Source organism: Myzus persicae, unplaced genomic scaffold (assembly GCF_001856785.1).
Source record: "Myzus persicae strain clone G006 unplaced genomic scaffold, MPER_G0061.0, whole genome shotgun sequence".
Taxonomy (NCBI): domain Eukaryota; kingdom Metazoa; phylum Arthropoda; class Insecta; order Hemiptera; family Aphididae; genus Myzus; species Myzus persicae.
The window spans coordinates 224,842-244,927 of record NW_019101491.1 but is presented as its reverse complement, the minus strand read 5'-3'; the positions used below and the strand labels follow the sequence as shown (position 1 = coordinate 244,927).

The window sequence follows — 20,086 nt, the reverse complement described above, 5'->3', positions numbered from 1 at the left end:
TTAACTTTGATCGAATGCTGCTGCTGTTGCTGCTGCTGCTGCTGCTGTTATTAATTCGTTATTATTGTTTCTTTTTTATCCGTTCCTTTATGTTTGTATATTATATTATGGATATTTTTATAATATTTCCATCGGACGAGCAATTTAATAACAATGTTTTTTTTACTATAAGTGTGTTCGGATTTACAATTTTATATATATATATAATTGTTACTTATATTATCGCAGAGAGGTACATAATGTATAATATTATGTATATGAAACGATAAAATTTCAATTATTCCGTTGTTGTTATATACGTGATTAAATCCAATTAATTTTATACATTTTTTTATTCTTTAGTTTTAATATTATATAACGACCCTTTGTTGTTTGTTATTGATTATCTCGTAATAATAACTATACTATGCTGAATGCTATTATAATTACTCAAACCTACGAATTTTAAAAATGTATTTTACGAGTATTTGTTGTTTTGTTGCGTTCGGATTTTATCTAATGTACCTCCAGGGGCTGTAATTAAACTAATTTAGAAAATTCTTTTCATTTCCCAGAATGCCCGGAATGTCGAATGTTTATATTTTACTCGTAACTTTTTTTTTTAATTCCAACGAAAATTTAATTTGAAAAACTATTCAAAGAATAGTCCATGGATGATATATAATGAGATGCGGAGGTCTCGTCGAATAACTTTGAAACACCGATACGTATAAAACTAAAATATTTTCAAACTATTTTTTTTAATTTTCAACTTTCAACGCATTCGAAACTTTTTGATTAAATAAATATAAACACTACGTACACACACGCATAATATATCTATCATAATTTCGATGTACAAGAATTCTACTTTTCAAAAGGATTTTAATGATTATACTACGTTTGACCGAGCGTCGTTGACGATGATTTATCTTTTCTTTACGACACTTGCTGGGTATACCAACTTTAGACCTAATATTGGGTTTGAACCTTAAAACTATAGACGCATTGCCATAATGATTTGATATTAAACGAGACGCAGTTACACGGTATTGATTGAAATGTTGTATCGATAGTTTTGGTAAACCGTCGTATATCGCATTTAGTACAATAAAAAATAAACTTTGTACATTCTAAAACGCCCAATGGTACCTATCATGTATAAAAAAAGAACAAACTATACGAAAAGTTCGATACCTGCATAAGTAGCGAATATAAGTGAATTAACGAATTCGTGTCGACGCTGTTGTGCAGTTACCTTACGTATACCTAAATCGACCATTTGCTTTGTATTGCACATATGATGATATTGTATTATGTTCTATAGGACCATATTTATTACCCTACATTACCGTGGTTAATGTCATGTTCGACGACGATGTCTCGGGTGAACTGCACGTCTCGCCGTAATAGGTTCTTTACATATGCGCACCTATATACATCAAATAGGTAGCCGAGGTATATACCTATGACCTACCTATATATCGTAGCGCGGTTTCATTAAAACGCGGTTACGCAATCCTCCGCCGATGACAATGGCGATAACGCCGCCGCCGCCGCTGCACAGTTATCGGAGAACGAGAAAACCGCAATCCACGTGATATATATACCCATATAATATTATATTATAATGTTTTAAACACGACTCTGCGTTACATTAATAATAATATGATATGTTGCGTGTCAGACCTCAGTTTACCATATAGTCGGTATAAGGTATACCGACTGCTGCAGTAGGCCGCAGAGACGCGTTCATATTATATTATATTATACTAGCTCTCATATTTAATGCAGGTTTTCAGACAAAAATCGATCACATAAACATGATATTATAGCCGGGCCGGTCGTACGCGATATTGAAATAGGTATGTTATTAAATATAATATACCGACGATGTTATGATATTGGCGAAAAGCTCGCTTAGCGCATATAATGATATAGCACACTGTGGTGTTTATTTTCATTCGGACGCGCCCGCCGTATACATTTAATTAATATTATGCCAACTGTTTTCACCCAATAATCCACTACTGTAGTTCCCGAAATAAATTCTGGTCGATGTACAGGGCGCGTAACGGACGAATAGAATTGTTAAATAAAAAATAAAAATCGATAGTTAAACGTGTGAAAACATTATGACAGTTATATAATATTATGAATATGGGTAATAATTAATAGTTTAAGATTTACTTTTATGTCTACAAATTCCCGATGAGAATTAAGTTTTGAATAAGGTTCTTACGCGTATCGGATTACATAATTTGATCCAAACAATTATTGATGTTTTAAAAAATTGTAAAAAATAAGCTACTTGACTTAAATAAAATTGTTTAACATCAAAATATTTTTTCTGAAAATTTTATTTTCAAATTATTGGCTGTTTTGAAAAAAAAAAATTCAATCAATAATAAAAATAAGAAATGGTGTCAGTCGCAAGAACATTTTCTGTGGATCTGCGCTTTGCACAAGCATCTATAATTAGTTCTGTACAAAAAATATTGTATATATGCACTGATTAAAAGTTAAAACAAAAGGTATTTCATCTGTCAGGTCATTATGTCACACCTTGTATACTCGCTAAACTAAATATTACTCATACATACAGGCATACATACAGGTATACACAAACTTAACAACCGCATCCCCACGAGGCATTCCGCAAAGTCGACTGTGTGCAGCAGCTGTGTAACACACACAAAATGATATATGGCGATATTTACTTCGATTTTCGCTGGCCGTTGATATTATATTATATTATTATATTATCGAAGAATGAATTTCCCCGACGACCAAAGACCCAATAATTACAAGTCGAAGACTTCGGGTCCCGCCAACGACTCTACTATAGACCTTTATATATATAATTCTACAGTACGTGTGTATGTCACTAAACTCCTCTCCTAAACGGCTGGACCGATTTGAATGAATTTTTTTTATTTAACCCTTAAGAGCACCAATTAGGCGCAATTTACTACCAGACACCTCGCAATCAAAGTTGACCATCAGAACATTATTTCTACTAGAAAAACTGTCTATTCAGAAATATTAAGTCTTATGTCTTTCGTATATACATACAATGAGTACCTTTTATGCTGTACTTACTTACTAGATAATTTTCCTCTATCAGGAAAATTTAGAGGAATCAAAGATATGTTTTTTGGTATACGTAATGGAGTTTAAAATAAATATCCATAGTAGCATGCTACATTTTGTTGGAAATTTAATTACAGCTTTTTTTGTTTTGATTGTCGATAGACTAAAAAAAATCGGTTAAAAGAGAAAAAAGTTGTAGCCAGTCAAAAAACAAATATGTGTTAAAAAGTACATAATATTATTATACATACTATTATTTTGTTGAGATTGTATTATTATTAATAAAATAATTATTTGATAACTTTGGCGACCAAAAAGTAAGACAGTTTACGATCAGAACCGTTTTCCATCGTGCACTGCATTTATTATTGAATTCAAACTTGACACATTCATTATAGTGTCTATAGTACCTTGACTATATGGCAATGTACACACACAGTACAACTGAGTGGTTACTCTATACTTGATTTTTAAAATTATTTTACCACAAAAAGTCAATGTGAATCATTTTATCGAAAACAATTGGAAACGTCTCGTTTGAGAATAAATGATCGTGCTCGTGTATTTTTTTTTTATTCCAGGCCCAACAACAATGCACTTGTTAATGTGATTAGTGATTACCATTCAGTGCAATAGGCTATATTATACCTTTACTCTATTCACCCGAACGAGGATATTATACAATATTTAAACGGATTTCGGCCGGGCATCTCGACTCTCGCGAGAGCGTGCGATATCGCGACTGTTCGGATTGCCAAGTGTTGTTATTATTACGGCTTATATTATTCGTACGGCCTCCCCCCGAGTCATCGGGGACCATGCATACAATAACATTTTGAAAAACTAAACGTACACGCTCTTATAATTTATACCTATCTGTACGTATAAAGATACCTTTTCGTATTATTATACGCATTTCGAATTCCGCTAGCGTCTTGTGATTTCCATTATATATGTGCGCAGTATGAGTGCCACCATCGATTTCGAACCGTAAAATCGTGAGCCAGTAATTTATGCGCGCTGTGTGTAGTCAGTCACCATATATTTAGTTCAATGCTTCACGGCAAGCCCGTCTATTCGTCTATCGTAGAAATAATATGATAATGTTATAGAGGTATGACAACAACACACATATTATATACATGTACGAACCCGAAGAATGTACACTTAAATGTTATTGCCCGCCGCCCGGTATTATTACCAAACGAATCGCGAAAAAAACAGTCCCAGTTTTTAAGGTCTCAGAAAAAAAATCTTGGTAAAAAAAAGTCCCGACGAAAAATTAAAAAAAAAGTCTAAAATAGTAAATACAAGTGTCTACCTATATAATTATTATAATAATGCAATTCAAAATATGATATTTTAATTACAACTGTTTCTTATGTTATGACTTACAGCTAAACTTAATTTTTTGATTTTTATCGCAAAAATAAGATTTCCATTCCCTTGATGCACGTGATCATTATGCACAGAAACGGACAGAAATAAAAGTTGGGTGAGTTATATCTAAATCAGTTTTTAAAAATGGACACCTCATAGAACTGTTTTTTGATCACCTCCAGAGCATTCTTCTTGGAAATGGAACAAAAATCCTACATACGCATCCTGAGGATATTTTTTGTTAGGATTAATTAATATTTTTAAATGCTAACTTGCTTTTGAACTGCGAAAAAATATACAATTTGAAAACAAACACGCACTCGTACGATTTAATTCTACAGACTATCTAGAGTCTAGACTATACAATTTTCTAGTTCACCAAATATAGGATCGATAGATATAAGTTATGATCTTATATTGTACACAACAAATATTTATGTATAAGCATTTTATACATTACACACTAAAATACAAAGTACAACTGTATAGAACTGTTCAAGAAAAAATATTTCGGTACATTTTTCACTAAACTTTTTTTCTGACCTACCAAATGGACACGTCTATTACGACATGAGGTATGAAGTATGAGCCCGAACGTGATCGCCGAGATTTCATGTGTTTTTAAACGTCCAATTTATATTACATTTTACGCCATAATGCGTGTTTATATACTAGGCACCACGATCTGAGCTTATAATATATGGTATCGAGTTTAGACTCTGTGAAGTATAGACTGATCCACACTATATGTAAACTCTATATACTGTTGGGTCCAGTGGGGTGCACAGCTTTTTTGAAAAGTATGACATCCTCATCCCTATCTGCAGGTTGGGCCCTCACATAGTTCGTTTTTTCATGTTATTGTATTCGTAAATCTTGCGTAATTGTATATTTATTTTTTTAGTCTGTCTAAGGACTAACACATATAATACAAAAGGACAAAACAAAATTATGGCATTTAACTACAGTCGTAAATCGTGATTTCACCAGTGTTCTGAACACAAGGGGTGGGCTAAATTGAGTATGAAGCGATGGTGATTGAGTCCACTCCCCTTAATTGGCACCACTTCAAAAGTAACCTTTCTTCGTTTATAATATTATACAGAGCTGTGTTATACTTGAGTCCCGAACAATATAAACCTACAACTGCAGCTTATAATATATTTATGGTTTATCGCACTATTACAGAATGAAATGCTTGCATGGCGGACGTTGATCGTCAACTGTATTCTTATTATGTCAAAAATATAATGTACACAAAACCATTTTGGTTTTTGTAACAATATAATAATTGGTAAGAGGAAACTGGTACAATCGGGTTACTATTATTTGTTGTATCCGGTACATTATGTTTTAATGACGACCTACCGACGACCCGTATGAGTACTTGTATATAATATATTATTATTAATATATGAGCATGTTATTATAATACATATTATATCAACGAACCGTCTATAGAAAACGTCTCTGTGCTGATGTTGCGAACGATTGTCGACGGTAATAATAATGCTCACTTTGATATTGTGATGTCTATTACCATGACATATCATGTCGTCTAAACTAGAGGAAATTATTGTTGGGTCTAGGATTTATTGGGGCTTTACAGTCCCCAAAATACAATTGACACTACCAAATCTCACATAGTACAATGTCGATGTATTCATATATTTTTATTTTTACATTAATTGGTTATTTATTTTGAAATGGAAATTATCTCACCAATAATGAACTAAAAAAAGAAAAGTTTGGTTTTTACGCATGTATTAGTCAATGGACAATGTCGATGATCGTATTGGATTACTAAAAGTATAAAACAATAATTTATTTTCCGTTGCTAATAGGAAAAAAAATAGAAACTATCCATGAGATCGACGAGTTCGACAAAAATGCAATTAAGAGGACAGCATTCGGGGTTTTTGGTTCGAAAAAAAATTCAACATTTGATACAATTTGTCACGTAGAAATACCACTGAAGCGCTGTCGTTTAATTCACCAGGGGCCACGACCTACAGGACCACCTCTATATAAGTACCTTATATTTGCTTTTACATAAACACATTTTGGGTTTTAGTAATATTATGTGAAACGTAGCTTTAACAATGCCATTATTGAAAGGGACGATATTATTATATGGCGTAGAAACTACCTGTAGACAATAATGAATAATATCGACGTGAACATCGTCTAAATGTATTATATATAAACGAGACATGGACATGGACTGCTATGGAGGTACTGGAGAATTTGCTCTAAAGGATTTTCAAACCATTCCAGTTAATCACAGCGCCCGTAAAGGCAAACACGTGATTGTTGTCCTCTTCGAAAATGAAGACGGTTTCGTGCACGGTGGTCCTTTAGGTTTTAAATTGAAGACAAAAACACAAAAGATTATCATGGTAAAATGAACGGTGACGTATTAAAAATACCAAATACGTATCCAAGTGAGTGGATGGTAAGTGTTTTGTCACGTATATAAAAGACAATGTTATGGACATTGCTCCTTACCATTCAGTACACCTACACAAAGCTCTGGCAACAAGAAAGGTGGCTGCTTTCACCACCTTAACATTCCTTTTGAATGTTATCAAGTGGCTCCTGGACAAAGGGGAAGTTTTTGACAAGGCAATGGTCAACACTCAACATATGGCGATAGTTCCCAGAATTAAACCATTGTATGCCAAATAATAAGTTGTAGATGAATTGACCAAACAACATAACGAGGACGTTCTACGTCTACCTCCTTATTGGCTGTGAACTTGACCCCGTCAAAATGGTTTGGTCAATTGTGAAAACCCACTTCAAAATGCACAACACCACTTACAAGCTGTCGATTGCCGGAGGAAAGTGATGAGAAGTGGTAACATTTTTCATGATGTAAATTATATAATATACCCCTAATTAAGGGTTAACATTGAAACATGCCACCCCTACATAAACGTCTGCGAGTGCCTATGCGAGGTGATATACTATATAAACAAAACATTGCTATTGTCATAATCTGAAATAGCGCACTCAGCATTATCTTTCAGTGAGGGTTGTGCTGATCATAAGTTTCTCCAAATTGCATACCCACTGGCTGGTATGCTGTATCTAGAGGAGAGGGAAATGTTGTAGAAATATACATTGGTGTATAAAAATACATTTCCATGGAAGTTAGGAGTCATAACCTCCCTGCGTGCGCCAATGGTTACGCAACTGTGCGAGTGCGTAAGTTCGAAAAAATAATTATCGTCTTCGTAATTTATTAAATAAATATTAAAACTTTGTATGGTAAACAATCCCACAATATACTATACTCGTTACACTATATTATTGTACTATAGGTAGGGATACGTAATACGTGCGGCGGTTTAAACTTTTACGGGCGTAATACTATACTCGGAGTAAGGATAATATAATATAATATTTTATTTTTATGCCCATAGTGTCATTATCCGTGTATTATTATAATACTTATTCCGAGTGCTGACTTATATTCGCACTTATTATTATTATATTATAATATAACCTATCCGGTTGCGCAATCGGATATTGCAGTGTCGCTCGCGGCGAACGATAACGCACCGGGGCTGTATACACACGTCACGTGGGCATAGAGATATAAAATATGATAAAAAAACTACGAGGCCAAAAAATGCATTTTTATTACCCGACAATAAATCATAACCACGTGGCGTGATAACGCGATTTTAACTGTATATACGCGCGCCGTGCCCAGGATTAGAGCTCGATTACGCGCGTGCATACTTATACCCCCCTTACTGCTGCTATGATATTTTATGATAATATATTGTCTTCCGCAGGTGGGTGGGTGTACCTACCTGTTAGAGTTGTGCATTTTCCGTACACCATACTATATTATAATATGTCATGACGTCAAGATGCGCGAACTGCGACTGAAGCAGGAATTCCAAAATATAATATTATATATAGGTCTAAACTTTTGTCGCTTGCCATTGCGTCGGTTGGACTGCGCACCGGAAACGGTTTTTTGACCATGATGTCTCCTATTGTTTCTACAGATATTTCGGGCAGTCCTAAGCCTGCAGTTAAAATGGTAATGAAAACATGTGTGCTCGACTACATAATCATATCATAATATATGCGGGAAACAACTAGACCAGTTGCGGGTGCATTTCAAATTTACACACAGTAAACAAAATATTCATAGCTCGCGTTTTGAAAAATATCCGATTCCAAACGGGAACCGATTCAGTAACTCCCCCCCCCCGGAAGTCGTGATATAATATTATACACCTGCAGTCGATACACAAGCATATTATGTACAATGATAATAACGCCTATACAACATAAAAGATATCTGATTCCACGGCTATATAATGGATTTGGTCAGGTATTGGCGCGATTATATTATCGATCGTTTATGTGCGATGAGAAAACGCAACGATCTGAATGAAAGCGATCCGAGTACATAATATTATGGTTTTTATATTAGAAGACTAATGCTCATATCCTACCAGCTCAGTACATATAATATTGACATATTGTACAGAACCAGAAGCTAAAATTGAATATAATTACTTACCTATAATTATGTAATTATTAATTATTATTTCATAATAATATCCTGAATATAATAATTAATTATACAGTCGTAGCTATAATAGTTTTGTAGGCGGAAACCTATGTAATATATATACAATATATTTATAATAATATTTGTTTATAATTTTTTTTATAAAACTGAAGGAAAATATGTAGAATAGGATACACAAAAAAATTGTTCTTTGTTACCTACGAAAAAAAGTTTCATTTTGCATTTTGCAAATTTTTTTGTACCAATTTTGGTTTTATTCTTGATATATTGGCATTTTGTACTTTTTTTATGTATTATACACTTACGGTTTTTTTTATGTATACAATAATGTTGTTTTTCTGTTATGTAATAATTTTGTTTTCCTATATTCATCACTGAATCAGTGAATCACTCGCATTCATCGAGTCATTCATGAATTTTTAATTTTTTTTTAACATGCCTGAAATATCGCATTATAGTGTTTTTCAGTCCACTTCTTATCTATTATGTTACAACAAAATTTTTTTTGTATTCATCACCGCTTATCTTGACGAATATTTTTACTAAGCTTTACCAACAAAAATATCCATTGTTTTGTTAAAGTTCAAAAACACTTATCATTTCGTCGATTTTTGTTATTAATTTTTATTGCTTGTCACAAGTAGATATTAATGTATAATAATTTATTGCACCTATTATTATTGTATTATATGATTGTTTCAAAAGCAATACCACTTTCAGATAAAATAAAAAAAAATCACAAGTATGTTGTCCTCCTTTCAATAATCAATGTACTTGTGTATTTTGTCCGCACATATCTCAATATACAGTAATAATACTTAATTATGATAACATTGTTTCCTCGACGCGGGTTGTTGGAAACAAAACACGTTTTGTTTTAATTGACTCGTCTGCGGCACGTCATCGCGGCTGATAAACGTTATTATTCCGAGGAATATTTGTGTAATAGGCACACTCTTGTAATCGTTTTGATCTCAAAACCAATCGGATGTTTTCAACGGAATCGTGAAAAATGGGACTGTTAGAAAGAAAAGTAAAAACTTTAATACGGGCCGCCGTTTGTTGTAAAGCTGCCGCGCGCGTAGAGGATCTTCACGGACGGACGAAGATGATGGAATTCAATTATCTTAAAAATACGTTTTTTTTTTTTTTATTAAACCCTTATTAGTTCCATTCGTTTTGTTCGTTTAAACTCTGATCGTATTATACATTTTTGTGTTCCCGCACCGACGCAATAAATCGCAATGCATATTAAAGCTGTACAAAAAAGAAAAAACACGAGAAAAGCGCGACGGAAAATAATTGAAAATGCGTTTTATTTTTTTATTATCATTTTACCTACCTACTACTCACACGAATTGAAACTTCAATACGCTTTTTCGACCAAGGTTTTTCAAGAATTCAGCAAACCGTTAAAACAATTTTTCGGGATCCGGCGTATACTGTTGTACATGTACTATTTATAGGTAATATAGGTATATAATGCCTAAAGGTGTATAGTGTAGTAAAATATATATTTTATCATCATACTTTATTATATTTTTAAGTTATTTATTTTGGAAAGTCAATGGTTTTTATGACTTTTTGACATGATAAAAAAAATAATTGATCGTCGCTGCAAAACTACATGCAGTTCATTCGCAGACTAATCATTTATTACCGTAGGTCTTCGTCGTGCCGCACCGAAACTTATGATTTGTATGATTGTTTATAAACAATTGCTGTCTTTAACTATTGCTATCGGTCCGTTTCTTTTGAAGTACGAATGCATTGTTATATTATATTTGTAACCTTACCTATGATAATATCCCTATGTCGCCGCGTTTGCGATGGATATATTATGTTCTGTATTTATTTTAATATTATTTTCCACCCCCCCCCCTGCATCCCATTATATTGCTGCGGAGTGTATGACACCCTAGTTAGCGGACGGAACGGAATAATTTTCGGCTCATCGTCGAGTAGTCGTGCGCCTATCGACGATGCGTTGGATTCCTTTGTCTCTGCATCTTCCTTTTGATTATTATATATCGTCTTCACCACCCTCCGACTACGGTCGGCGACGACGCTGACTGATGCAGTATAATGTCGTATAATATATATATATATATATACTGCAGCAGTCACCCCCTCTGAGGCGCTGCAGCAACGACGACACGATATTATTCGTGTATATAGGGTCGCGGAGACTCGCGGGGACGAACGCATTCGGTACGCGACACGTAAATAATTAATAACCGATTTCTCTTTTCGGGGAGCTTTTAACGGCGCTCCTCCCCCGCCCTGCTGCAGCAGCAGCCCTTCGACTTCGACGACGACGACACCCGCACACCTCTGCTGCTGCACCCGTCACCCCATTTCCACGGCGGGTCGTCTCTCTCGCGTCTTCCGTTTTGTGCGTACACACCGTGCAGAGTGCAGACACATATTATTATACAATATATTATAGTATAATATATAGCCTATATATACCAGCTGATGTACCATGGTCATGTGCTCGTTTTATGATATTATATATTTATATTATCGTTGGGGGTATAGGTGCCAACTATATTGTGTTGTGTTCTGTTCCATTGTGGTGCGCGCCGGGCCGACACAAGACACGAAATATGTATACGCAGCGAAGAATCGCAATCCGATGATGGCGTGCGAACTATATAGCTGAGCTGTACGCATTTATCCTCCGCGCACAACACATCTTTTTATGAAATTATAAATATAAGCGCGTTCAATATAATATAATATTATTGTTCACACTCTGCACGAGCCGCACACACGCGTGAATAGTATAATATAATATTATTATTATTTATGTTTTGTGCCGAAGTCGCGTTACGATACCGACGTTTCGTCGTCGCTGAAATTTTTCCGTATACATATCTAAAAGCAAGCATATTACAATAATATAATATACATAAGTACACGTGCCCGCCGCCGCCGCCGCCGGCACGGACAATTTAGCAAATGCGTCTGTACTAAACGGTCACGATCGGCAAAAATTTGTTTTTTTTTTTAAATAATAATATATTATAATGTGTAAAATAACGTCAGACATTAATGAGTAAAATTATAATAAATCGTCGGTTTTCGCTGCGGCGGCGTCCGTGTATATAAACACGTCGTATTTTTTACAATAATATATACATGTATTGTATTTATATAGACGCGTATTAATACGAAAAATGCACTTTGCGCCATTAACATACACACGCCCGATATCCGGTGGTGTGCTGACAATAAAAACAACTCCAATTGCGTATAGTGGTTTCGGTCGAGTCGTAAAAACGTATTTCGTGTATACACTTTTGAGACGTCTGCTGTGAAGTCGTCCGCATTACACACGATATAATATAAATATATATTATCCCGGACAGTTTGAATCTATATTATATTATATAACATATTTTATCGCTTTAGCAGAAGTACATCCTGCAGCCATCGATCCACCAATATTTATCGACACTTCTGCAATATTCATGAGACCAGGCGAGGACCCAATATCTCGCGAGACGCATTCGATTATTTTAATTGAAATCGACGTCTGCATAATATGTACTATACATTTTAACAATCGTATAGTTCCACGTACTCCATAAGTGAATCTGGTATGATTTGAAAAATTTAAAACCGTCGAGCTGCGAACGAACGGTATACTTAAAACTACAAACGATTGATATAGGTATCAACAAGAAATTTAAGGTGGGGGTGCTGGGGAAATGGACCACAGTTTTTTAACGATGGCATTGTAATATTATTATCTCAAGGTGTTTAATACACATGATACATATTAGGAACGTTTATCGTCCATACTCATTACAACAGTAAAAACTGTAGTAATGACACACAGTATATGATGTTTTTTTCAAAAAAGGCATTTTCAAAAATATTGATTTCATGAAAAAATGTACTCGTGTAGTATGCTACCCACCGTAAAACACTATACTTTCCAAATTATTACGGGTGTTCATCGCATTTAACCCATACCTGGTTATTGATAAATAACAATTTATTAAACTGGAATTTACTTAATGTATCATTGTTAACGATCATCAAGTATTTTAATATGTTATAAATTGTTATGTTGTTTTTGCGTCATCTCAGAAAACTATTCAAATTAATTGTCGTGTTGCGTTGTGATGAACCGCCACCATTCCTATTTTAGTTGACAATCTAATAAATCTTTTTGCTCAACCTACCGAGGTTGTAGGACATATCATAGACCAAAATAGTATAAATATCTAATAGTAAGTTATCACGATGCTATTTAGCTATTATATAGGATATATTTATAAGTATCACCGTTATAATATGTTGTTCATTACTAAAGTAACTCAAGTCACAGCACTTTTCCTTAAAAAAATGAATCAAAAAAATAAAACATCTATAAGAATTAGTAAATGACAGGTGGTATGTCATATTTTCCGGTATAGGTAGCCATACCTACTACATGCGTATAGTTTTTTGCTTGGTATTGCATACTACACGAGTACCGAAAAAAGTTATATCAGAGACCGATCACACTTCCCTAACTGCTGCACAGTGCACACTATTATATATATATCGAGTATTCGAGTCATTATAAACTATTGTTTGTACCTATAGGTGAAGAATATATACACTTATAGTATGATGTGTAATAGAAATATACTTAATTGGCTGGTTCAAATTTCAACAACACCGTTTGCATCGTATTGTATGGAACTTTTTGAAAGTGTTTTAGTTTTTAACGTACCTATACGTATTAAGCTACATAATATACGCACTTACCTACTATTATTATTATTATTATTAGTAGTAGTAGTAGTATTCCGATATTCGTCGCATTTGGCCGGTGGAACATCTCGTATATATTGTGATATATCTTTATACATATATTTCACCCTTTTCGGCTGAAATCATACGATTTACAGGAGGGTGTTATGCGATGACACATCTCATTTATGATTCTAAGCTCGTGTTTTCCGATCCGATGCTCGAGTATTAACGTACGTAAATCATTCGAGTCAACCGACTCATTAATTAGTGTCAAAACCGACATACCCGCCGCCGTCGCGATTTAAATGTGATGCAAACACGCGCCGATAGCGAAATATTATATTATTATCAGCTGCGAGTGAGGCATGTTTCTTCTAATAGGCAATTACGACTATAATATAATATTTAGTATAATATACGCCATAATTTGTATAATTTATATGGGAATTTATTTATATCATTATTGAAACATGTTGCGAAATTATCACCAACGAAAGTTTAAAAAATCATTACTACGATAAACAAACAGCTAGTACAAGTAATATATAACTATAATACAAGGTACCCACTCTTAAAACAAACTTCCAAATTACCAGCCTACAATTCAAAGTTTAAAATTGAATAAATTATACATTTACGCTCCGTTGTGCGCACTAAATAAACATCAAAACTTGTACAAAGCGTAATTGTTGACTATATACCTTTATATTATGCATGTATGTATACGAATGTATGTAATGCGTTTCAGTGTGTTTTTATTTTATACTTTTTGTTTGTTTCATGTGTGAATGCAGTCTGGTGCGTGTAACGCCAAACTTTCGATTCGTTTCCAGGGCCACCTACGGAGGAACACAATAACGTACGACGCTGCAGTGCAGTTACACGATATAATATATTTTATGCTCGGCGACGTTTAAATCCTTTACTCGGAGCGTACGCAGTTCCGAAACGCGGTATGAACCTTATTTTTAAAATAATTTTAAGCCTTATGTGCACAACGCACGTGTTCGGAAATGTTGTCTGCGATGGAATAAATTATGTATTGAATTATGATAATTTTTAGTCGATAATATTTAAATTCATATAGTTAGGTTAATATTATTATCGTAACACTCGCTTAGTGGCGTACACAATATTAATATACAGATCGCTGTGGGAAATAATTATTATTCTGTGCATATTGCATCACTATATGATATCGGTAATCTGTACAAACATTGCTGCTGCTGCTGCTGCAGCAGAGTCGTAACAACAATATTGCATTATAATAATAGTTGTGTGTATTTTATAATAATAATATAAACTCGGGCGGATGTGAAATTGTAATAAAAACCTACTTGCATTATAGTTATAAAGCTACCCCGTCCGATGTGTACATATAAGCTGCGAGATACAGCAGCAATTATTCGACGCACGGCGATTCGTTAAAGTTACTAAATCCAAAATGGTCGTCGCACAAAGGATGCGTACGGTATAATGTATACTTTGTGTATACCATTGTGCTACCATTAAAAACATCGGCAACCTTAGTAAATCACCCTGTATAGAATTCAAAAGCAGCCCATTCGGTCCTTAATTATTAGAATTAGTAAATCTTCGGGGGGCATCCCGTATATACTGCACGGTCTATTGTGCAATACGGTTTTTGGGACGAGGGGAATTTTCAAAAATATATTCATTTATCTTCGTGTATAATGACCCACACACAAACGTCAAACCGTCTCTTTGTTCGACGACAATTTGACGTAATTTTGTGTTCCGTCCGTTTAAGCCACTACTATACTTATAATACTGCGCTTGCTACAAACTTTACATATTTATATATATAGATACGGAATAAATGACATAATTTCCAGCGGAATGATATCCATTTTGTTATACGACGCGCTGGGTAATAAATGTGTATAATAATTATTGTCTAACGATAATAACAACACTACGACGTATCTGCCAACCTAATTATGTGTAGTGAAAACTCGTTCGCGTGAGTGTAATATTATATTATTTGGAAAGGTCTGTTTTACGATTGTCCACGAAACACCGGGCATAAAAAATAAAGATTACAATATTTTATTTTATGGCTACACAGGCCGGATAAGTACGTCGTAGGTATTATATATATGAAAACCGGCCCGTTTTAAACTTTTATGTGGAGCCCGAGAATACACACACACCATCGTCGTTTATAATATTATCTTAAATACTATATAAGTACACTTTTACTCGACATTTTCTCGTTAGTCGTTTTCCTGAATCGATTATCGTAATGAATTAATTACCGGTTTCGAAATATTGAACGTTGTGAAACGCCGTGATATTATCATCACTAGCGAAACGATTTCTATGCGGACGACTCTATACAATATATTTTTACGAATATAATAATATATATAAGAGCCCGTAAAATATTCAGAAATTAACTGCGAATTGTGTGCCGATCATTGTGATTTTTGGCTTAACGCACTCAATCACTCCGTCTCTCTCACTCGCTCTCATTCGCTTTGGCTCCTTCTCTCTCTCTCCCTTTCACGATATCAATCTCTTTCTCCCTCCCTCGGGGCCATTCGATGAATACTACCCCGCTCGCTCGACGGCTCCATTGGTGCTGACTGGAATTATTATTACAATAACGCGAAATTCTTTTGTCCGCGTCGAGGTAATCAGCCTTTTAAATTATTATTTTTTTTTCTGATCGTAAGCGGTTTTTATGTATTCGCATAATATTTCGCCGCCGCGGCACTAATACGGATTTCACCTTCGATTTAACCCCTTTTTTATGGTTCGACATATTTTCTCCCTGCCCCCAGCGGCAGTCTCCCTGCAAACAAATTCGCCATACGTGATTACCGTATACATCACATCATAATATGGTATGGCGTATACGTATCGGATACCATATAACGATTACCACACCCTCCGAAGAGCTCTCGGTGTTCTATTGTGAAGATATATCGGGGGATCGCATTATTGAATGCGGTGCTGCTGCTGCTGCAGGCGGGGGCGGGGGTAGACGATTCTCTCGGGGAAAACCGCAAAAGGGTTATGTCGGCCTGCGGCCAAATCGACTCGGTTTTAATCCAAGCTATGGCTATTTTAATTAACCCGGCTGTGATTTGGCTAAGACGGGATTTGACAGCAAAAAAAGTTTTCGTTCAATATATACTTGATACTCCACCCCTGACGAAACTTCTAATGAATCGAATGTATATGTGTGTGTGTGTGTGTGTGTGTATTGTACAATATACATATTATGCACTTATAATCGGGTGGGCCGAAATCTGGGAGAGACTTTGCAATATTTGTTTACGGGTTTTGAACAATATCATATTATTCACTAAAACGCGCATGCGCCAATGCACATTCTGTATACAAAATTCTGTTTTAACGTGGCTGTGTGGTTTTAAGAGGACTCCACACTAACGTTTTAAGTATAGAAAAAACTTTGCTACGTGTATATTTCCATCACAGCGGGTCTTAAAGGCTTCAACTGAAAATCGGCCATCGTCGACTGTAAAAAAAGGGGAACTTAATGCACGATCGTACGCCAGTTTTTTCCTCTATATTTTAATTTTTAAAGCGAAACAATACGAGTAACGTTAAAAAAAAATCAATAAAGTAAGCATTCAAAAATATTAATTCTCACTATACGTCGTGGCCTATCTATCGAAAATTTACCATAATAATAAATAATAATGGCTACATCGATCATTAATATAGGTAAGTCTTTCTCTTTCGATTTGAGTTAGTTTAACTGAGAGACAGAAATGTATGTTAATGGTGTTTAGGTGAGACACTGCAGTCGACTATAGCAGTGTACCTATGTATACCGTGTCTTCTTTATAAATAAGACTGTCGTGTTATATATCAGTGTACGTGTATTTTTGTAAGAAAGATAAACCGTAGGATTAATATAAGAGTATACGGCATGTATATATTATAAATTAAAGTGCTTTTGAAAAAAGGCTCACCATTGGTAGATCGAACGAATGGCAAAATATGTTAATACGTCGTAATTAATTCTAAACGAAAATAACGCGCAGTAGGTCAAATATAGACGTGATATGGGTCGATAATTTATTTAGTCATTATGACAATTGTGATTTCTACATAAAAATAATAATGGTTTATTAAAATCCTGATTATATTAATCAGCATATTTTCTTCCTGGTTTTTTTGGTCGAGACGAACAATTTATTATAAGTGTTTTTCTATAACAGTACGCTAAGGTCGAATATAATATTCAATATTAATAATGTTTGAACAAATCATCAAATAACTGTCAATATCGTTAAACAAAAAACAATTATTTATTTTTCAGGAGCAAACAATTTGAATGATATTTGCATGACGTGCCGGCGAACCCGAAGACAATAACAATATAATAATATTACCTATAACAATGTCAATGATTAATGTATTTGTTTAATTTTTACTGATAATATTAAAATGTCATATTATAATATGATAATAGTCATTATGTACATTATATTATAGTTACTAGTAAATGGATGAGAAATCTGAAATGTGATAATGTTTAAAATATAATTGAACTTTTGTATTATTTTAAAATATATAAGTAAGATCACGCATCGTAGCAATTTGTCGAGTGATTATAGTGTAGTTGTATTACCTAGTACGATGTACGGATTTAATATTATATCGATACAAACCGTTTTCACCGCTCTTACATCGTGTTAATGTCAAAATTTAATTAACTATTAAAATATTATAAAATATTTTTGCTATCTAGCTTATTTTGCATACCTATTCGACAGTATAAATACTTATAATGTGTGGTGGCGCCATGGTCGTTGAGCGACGAAACATTAATATTTCGAATGCGTTTTGACAGTTGGAGTTGGCACTACAAATTTCCAAAACGAGTTATTATTAGCCTATATTATTATAATATGTGTACCTATTCATCGAAAAATTGAACGTAAAATTATATATCATTAACATAATTATAACATTGAATATAAGTTACAACATTGTATATAAATACGTATACACAATACAAGTAGGCTATATAATACTACGCAATATTATTATTATATATAGTGCGCTGCAGTGTGTCGGTCCTTACACGTCGTCGTACGCGTTCGAAGGATTAGGTTCGATTCAACTACACAACACTTAATCGTATTATCCTGCGATTCCGGCTGTGCCAAACCAAATCTATAAATCACACTCCTATAATATTATGCGTGACGTATTTCGAGTGTGCCCATATATTGTAATAACATAGGTGCCCCCAACACTGCTGTTAACCCGGTGTATATTATAACGTACCTACCTAATAATACGTAGAGGTAAGTACAGTGTTTGGCCGACTGAAGGCCGGATGAAAAAAATCGAAATTATATACAGGTATTAAACCTCTGTATACATAAAATATCACAGGTACGGCGATGGACGAAAAAATATCACGTTCAAGCTCGACGGGCGAGGACGATCGCAGTGCTCATAGGTAGGTACATATACTACTAGGCACATACATATTAAATCCACATTATAATATTATATCATGTTTTGCTATTATTCTGTAGGCCACACGACCAACGAGCCCATTCAATTACGTAAATAACACTACGATACGCGTACTCGTGTCTGTGTGTGTGTGTGTGTGTGTGTGTGTGTGTGTGTGTGTGTGTNGCCCATTCAATTACGTAAATAACACTACGATACGCGTACTCGTGTGTGTGTGTGTGTGTGTGTGTGTGTGTGTGTGTGTGTGTGTGTGTGTAATAGGTAGGTTGTATACATAATACGATGGTATAGAAATCAGGAGAACCTGCCGAAATGAGTTTCGTGAAACTGGCCGCGATACGCGTTTATTATATGGTCGGGGCAGCTAGCAATAATTCACAATCATCATAAAAAGACCGGCGGCCGGCTGCAGGATATCGTGTATAATAATATACATTATTATATTTGAACATGCGCTGCCGGGTTTACCCGTCGTGTACAATAATAGTCGCATTTTACACGGCGACCTGTAGGTGCGTTTTTTTCACATTTTTTATTTATTACAAGCTTCTGCGAGCAGCCCGAACGGTTTCATAATATCAGGTACGACGTGGTATAATGTACCCGGGGCGGTGGAAACGAGCTTTTGGATTGTATATAGGTATTCAGGACATGGGTGCATCACAGATATGCGATTGAATAACCACTTGAATATTGGAAGACTGCCTGCGAGAAACGACCACATATAACATTGTTATATTATTTTGTATATAATACGCAACACAGCAGTGTACTTACTTAAGTAATAAACTAATAAATAATATTAAAATAATTATACGGTCGGGCAGG

General features: G+C 34.6%; 1 long non-coding RNA gene across 1 annotated transcript in view; it reads left to right on the top strand.

Moving 5' to 3' along the window:
• LOC111029317 overlaps window positions 1-18,498 on the top strand; it is a 55,228-nt gene extending 36,730 nt beyond the window's left edge. Inside the window, exons 3-4 of the long non-coding RNA XR_002603998.1 lie at window positions 14,563-14,721; window positions 18,087-18,498. This is a non-coding gene — a long non-coding RNA (uncharacterized LOC111029317). The remainder of the gene's footprint in view (window positions 1-14,562; window positions 14,722-18,086) is intronic.
• Window positions 18,499-20,086: the final 1,588 nt, after the last annotated feature.